The 6,812-nt window shown below is 38.2% G+C and overlaps 1 protein-coding gene across 1 annotated transcript in view; it reads right to left on the reverse strand.

Annotated features, from left to right (window-relative positions):
- The window catches only part of SKAP2 (src kinase associated phosphoprotein 2), a 181,520-nt gene that overhangs the window by 174,315 nt on the left and 393 nt on the right, over positions 1-6,812 (reverse strand). The gene's annotated exons all lie outside the window — the stretch shown is intronic.

Genomic DNA, 6,812 nt, shown 5'->3' on the forward strand with positions numbered 1-6,812 from the left:
GTGATTCCTGCAATAATCTTAGTCTGTTGGTGCCCACAAACTCAACTGGTCTTCAAGTTTTTGAAATCTTTTTTTTTTTTCTTTCTTTCTGAAAATCCATAGAGTGCCCATTTATTTTGAAATCGAACTAAACCAGCCTCTCGCAGACACAGGCGACCCCGTGGACGTGCCCGCGGCCTTCGCCGAGCACCAACCCGCTCCCACGGCGCAAAGACAGAGTGTGTGCTGAGAAGTTTCTCCGGCTTCACCGTGAGATGCTTGAGCTCCGCAGTCCGAGACACTCGGTATGTTAAGCCCCAGGGTTCCCGTCATCAGAGCTGGGAGCAAAGAGCACTGGTTTGGGGCAATGCTCTCGCTAGACAAATGGGACTGGATCTGTGACTTTGTAGCTCAGAGCCAGGGTTGTATTTCAAAAGCCAGCAATAAAAGTCCTAGCGAATGAAGCACTTCTCTGGCAGGTTGGAAGAGATCTGAAGCTTTTTATTGTGCTCTGAATAGCCTTGCAAACGGTAAACTAGCAAGCCCTCTCCTGCCTTCCTTTAGGGGTCGTGTCCCTCTGTTAATATGTAGATTTCACCGACTCCAGACTGCCTGTAATTCGGGGAACAGCCGTAATTCGATTACAAGAAAAGGTCAGCCTGCGTCTTCGCTGGCCTCTTGGCCTGGTGAGTTCGACAGAATTCCTCATTCTCAGAGGAGGAAATCTTGGCTCACTCGCGTACTCCGCGGAAGAGGAGAAGCTTAGGGACCCACCCGGCCACGTGGAGAAAGCGCAGTTCCGGTGCCCCCTAAACACCAGGTCAACCCCTATCGCCGCTCTGCGCAGTCACTTAGACCGCAGGTCAGCGCCGCCTGCATTTAACCCCATCTCCATCCGCTTCTGTCCCCAAGTCATCATCAAGGAAGAAGTTACTCAGCGAATACAAATGTGGTGGTGATTTTTGCTCCTATTACACCTTAACACCGTCAAGAGTAAACCTGATCTCCCAGTATAACTGTAAAGATATGGGGGAGAGGGCCGCTGAAAATAATCTGATTTGCGAATGCTCTGTAGATAAATGTTAAGGTCTGAAAACAGAATTAAAAGATGATATCATGTCTTGGCTCGGCAATCCTCAGTTTAAGAAACCTCTCAATAATCATCTCAATCCCTAACAGGCAAATACTTAACACACCCCAAATCACCACATGGTACTCCAATTTTCCTTTTTTTTTTTTTTCTTTCTTCTCTTGTACATAGGACCCCCTAGAAAAACTGCCACTCATCTCCCCCCTAGAGTCCCAGAGGCTAGGACAGGTATATAATACACACACACACACACACACACACACACACACTCAAGCGCTCACACGAACAGTTTACTACCAGTTTCCATACTGATTACAGAGTGAAAAAGTGAAACCACACGAGGTTATACCAGTTTTTAAATTCTTGCAAACTATAAACTTTCAGCTTCTCCAAGCTGAGTACATAGCACAAGTTCCTACTCTTAAACAAAGCCAGGGTTTGACCACTTGCCTTCACATCCTCCACCAGCAAACAGCCTGGAATATGACTTCCAGACTGGTGAGCGTAAACAAGTCACAGAGGTAACACCTGGTGTGTCTTCTGCCTAGTCCCCCAATCAACCAATACTTCACCTCCCTGGGCAGGCATGCAAGTGTGCAGACACACACACACACACACACACACACACACACCCCCTCTGTGATGGCCTGAACTGTACAGGAGAGAGAGGCAAGAATTAGACTGAATCCACCACCACGTGCTCAGCCCCGTATCAACAAAATGAGTGTGAAACCAATCAAACCATACCCCCATGCCCCAGATGGCCTCACGACTTAATTCCACAACTTTCTCTACTTTATGAATTGGGCCAAGTTCCACTTAGTGTTCACTGAGGTGCTATCACTAAACTTAATGTGGGAAGAATTCCAGCCTAGAATTGAAGTTGGCACCAAAACAAAAAGAGAAGCTTTTCATCTCTGGTAAAGGAGGGTACAGTCTTACCAAACACAAACTGGTGAAAACATAAAATCTGTTAAACTGGGTACATGTATACCAATTAAGCTCAATGCCCAAAGTTGGGAAATGGCTAATTGAAAAGTTATTGATTTGTCTAATAAATGTCTTTCTCTTGATTACCCGAGCACTTTTATAGGTCATGGTTGAACTGTGGACTTTTCAAACATGGAAAAGGGACATGAGCAAGCACAAGAAGTTCTCACAGTATGATAAGTAAAACATACGTGAGTCTTACCATCCATTTATCTCACAAAATTTTCAAAATTGGCTTTGGAGGCTAAGTGATTTATTTTGATAGAAAACTGGACTGTTGAAGAATAGAGATGAACATTTTTTGCCTCTAAAAGATGACTCTTGATAAATAGCACTTTAAAATGATCAAAATCTTATTTTCAAAGAAGCCACAGTGAATAAAACAATAATCTGAGATTTACACTATATTCACCGTTAGGTAGCATCTATTGTAATGTGTTCACCATGTGATTGAAAAAGAAATGTAAACTCAGTGGAATGAAAAAGATAGACTTAGCTTTAATTGAAAAAGATAAACTAAGTGAATAATGAGTATATAAAAACTAGCCTATGCCACTTTTATCACCCATATATGACACTTAATCTTAAATTTATGAGAGAACTGAACTGTGTTTCAAATCACCGAGGCTCTTCTTACTCTGTTGTTTCCACCTTCTTTCCAGTAATGCTGGATAAAGTAGAGCTAAACTCATTTAGAAATTTTTAAATTTTTATACTTCTTCTTTTTAGTATATTTAAATTTCTTTTTTAAAAGAAAACCAATGATAATTTGGATTGAGTAACTATAAAATTATGCATACAAGCATACGATCAAGAGCTTTGTTTAGTAATCTGAGATGAAAATACTTTAAAAGGAAAGTCTTGGGGAAAAAAAGCCAATCAAAAATTCCTGCCAAGAAAAAGTAGGATATTGTATGCTTAACATGGGCAAATAATTCTCCTAACGTCACATCTTAAGTCATCTATGGTATCTGACCCACATAAGAAACTATCAGTTTCTTGTCCCTTGATTTACAAACATATATTCCTACTTCTAGAAGACAAAATCTTAGAAGTGTCATGGACTGATTTCACTGTAAGATCAAATGTTCTCCTATCAACTTTAAACTCATTAGTTATTACTGTCAAAATGGGGCAGGCTTGTTCTTGCTCTATAGGAAAAACCAGGTGCTAAGGAAGTAGGTGACCATTGGTGACTCAGTAGGTGGCACTCTTCCCTTAATCCATACTTGGCCAATGCCCCAGAAGGAAGTTATGGGGCATGAGATATACTATAAATGATTTTCAGAAGACAAACAAAACCAAAATGTTGACCAAATTGTAAATGGAACTTGAAAGGTAGAAATCAAACCATAGTATTCTTAGCATTCAAAAAGGAAAAAAAAAAAAAAGGTGTACCTATATCTCAGCTGAATTGCATTACTTATCTAGTGTCCTTACAGGGATTATCAATTATATGTGAAGGTTTTTTAAAATGTCCTAGAAATTCCCAATAGAGGAAAATGCAGTATTTCTAATCAAGACTGCCAAGTGAACAAACTCTCAGGGTCACTTTGCAGACACAGCTCTCGTTATTGTTTGTTTTGGGTTTGATTTTTTTCAGAGTACATACTGACAACCACCATTTTCTTCCTTCAACATTGGTTTCATTTTCTATCTCAATGAAAAGAAACTAGCATTTTCCTACAGCTTTCCTTTTTAAATGTGCTGTCCTAATACAAATGAATGAGAATATCAGACTGCAAACCAGGAACAGACCAGTATTCAAAGGGAGATTAAACAAGATTGGGGGAGGGGGGTTAATTCCTCTCACTTTCTTGCCTGCCTGGAGGAAAAACTCACATAAATCAAGATTATTCTTGCTGTTCATCCTAGTCAAAATATTTGGACGTGGGAGAAGATTATATGGACAAAATTTGGGATTATCCTTTGTTTCTATTTATCCAAGCTAAACTTGTTCTTCCATTGCTGTGAAAAAAAAAAATTAAAGTTTGCCTGTATTGCATGTGGCAGTTTGCAACTTGCTTTTAACAAAAATCTGTATGTTTTTTTCTACTCATAGAACAAGAAAATAATGCAACATTTTTTATAAAAAGTATAGGTTTTCAACATTGAATATACTGATTTCATGGAAATATAAATAACTACAAACTATATAGCCACTTTCTAAAGTGCATCATCAAATGCGAGTTAAGAATGATAACCTCTATGGATTTTTGCATTTCTACAAAATGCAAAGGAATAGGAAAGGAATAGGAAGGAGGGGGAACAAACATTGAAAAGAAAGACTAAAATTACTATAATCAGAAGGAAAAATAAAAGAGAAAGAAAATAATAAATTGATAAGAATACATTTGAGCACATACTTCTATCAAGCAGTTGAAATGTCAAACATTTAATACATCTGAGTGACATAATAATTTGGATAAAGGGAACACAGAACATAATGGAAGCTATCCAAACATTTTTTTTGATAGGCATATCTTTTGCTTTGATTCTTTCTTTCTGAAGGGATTTTAAACGCTTGCAAAGTTTAGTTCTGTATCTTTCCTGCCTTGGAATTCTAGCATAGTGCCATGCATTCTAAGAGCGCTCAACTGTTAACTACAACCACCACTGCCAACATGTCCTTAGTTTCAAAGAACGAACCAGGTAAGCCAGCAATACCTTTAAAATTCAAACCAATGCCAACTCTTCTTCTATAGTTTTAATAATTTTAAATCTAACCATACCCTATTAGTCAAACACTTGAATAAAACGAAATGTGAATAAAACTGCTGATCTCACTTATTCTTTAAAACTTCTCTACAAAAATAAGATTTTAATTAAAGTCAGCCATAAAACATTAACTACTTTTCTTCAAATGGCTAGTTTAAAAAGAAAACTGAGAAACATTGGTTCACTTGTTTCATTTCTTTAAAGTATATCTCATCATAGATATTTATATTTCCTCATAGCCATACCTCTTGAAAATACAGTATAAGCCAAATTTGTCATTGCTAGAACTTTAATGTTTTAATAGTTCTTAGTATTTCATGTGTTTTAATATGTGATTTACTTCAATAATGTGAGATACTGAAAATGTCAAGAAGATTATTTTTGAAATGCTAATTTCAGATATTATGTATTATCTGACTACAGAGCAGAGAAATGGCTAAAGTATATACAAAGTTAGCAATGGCAGATAACTTAAGTATTATTTAATTCTGAGCTTTCAATTAAATTACACAAGGGCTACATGAAATACTTGTAATCCATGGGGATCAGAAAATAGAGTCTCATAACCTATATATCATACTATCTGCAAATTATGCCAGTGGGATCCAGATTACAAACTGTCTACTGTGAGCTATCAAGCTTTAAAAGCATGTATCCAGGGGTCTATGCTTTACTTCTTAAACTCAAAAATTCAGACCTAAAATATCCTGAAAATGGTGACTTCTCTTTTTAGAGTTATGATAAACAGTTCTCCAACCTGGTAAAATAATATTCTAAGCAAGGAATCCCAGCATGGTAACAACAAACATGTTAACTGTAGTAAAACAAAATCAGCACTCACTTGAAACTCTCATAGAATGGAATAAAAGCTGCCTTGACTCAGTCCCTACAGTTCTTTCAGTATATCCCACAATGGTACCCATTAACAAGCATTTCTTAGAGTAAAACACTACCCCACCACAAATGCATTCATAACACTGCAATCATGTTCACAAAACATGTCTGCATTCATACACTATTAGTTTTATTTTCTCTAACAGCATATTAAGAGATTTAGTCTCACAGTGCTCTAACAGTAACTACATATAATGCCACATTTTAAATATTGCTTTAAGAGTTAAAATAAATTGTATCATAGGCATCTAAGAGAAACTTTTAACCCACTTTTTCTTGACCAATATTGAAAGATACCTAAACCAAAAATTTTAGATCAAAATTCAATATTCAGAATTCTGATATACACATGACAAAGTGAATAATGGGAAGAATTCCAGAGCATCAGGATAGGTAAAATTTTTGCTACCCCAGAAAAGGACGTATTTTCTACGTTGTGCAGAAATATGTTTTTATACATCTCCCATACTAGATAACGAAGTAGCAGTGGATTTGTAACAGCCTTGAAGAATGCATCTTTAATTCCTAAGTTCCTACAAACGGTCACTTAAGACTGAAAAGGGGAAGATGGGGGTGCAAATACGAAATACTGTACATTCATTGTCACAGGAAGCTAGACTTTAACACATCCTTCCCTTTTTGTTGTAACATGTTACTCAGGCTGAAGACAAGTGGTCATTTGAGAGTCAGGCCCCCTTTGAAAGTCTCAAATATGGGTGGGCTGAATGTTCAAGAAAAATGGGAGTTTTAGAAATGACAAACCCTGTGGTCCCATAACCCCTAACTCCTAACCCCTGTAGTTCAGAAATCTTTCTCTTCCATCGGCCAGGGGACCAAAGAACTAGTTCTTTGACTTCTCTCTCCTTCCCCATCTCTTTCTCTCTCTCTCTCTCTGACACACACACACACACACACAGTCTTCACGACACCCTGATCGCGCGCGTACACACACACACAATCTTCACGATACCCTGATCGCGTTAGTAGAGCCCACCAAGAAGGGCTTCCTCACCATCCTCGCACCAAATTTCAACACACACGCCCACTCCCATTCTCACATCCCACTTCCCCACTCCCAGTCCCGCTCCCACTGGGCAGGAGGCGTGCGGAGAGCCAGGAAGGAGGGTAGAGACTCCGAATG

The sequence above is a fragment of the Bison bison genome, unplaced genomic scaffold, assembly GCF_000754665.1.
Source record: "Bison bison bison isolate TAMUID 2011002044 unplaced genomic scaffold, Bison_UMD1.0 scf7180017864364, whole genome shotgun sequence".
NCBI lineage: Eukaryota > Metazoa > Chordata > Mammalia > Artiodactyla > Bovidae > Bison > Bison bison.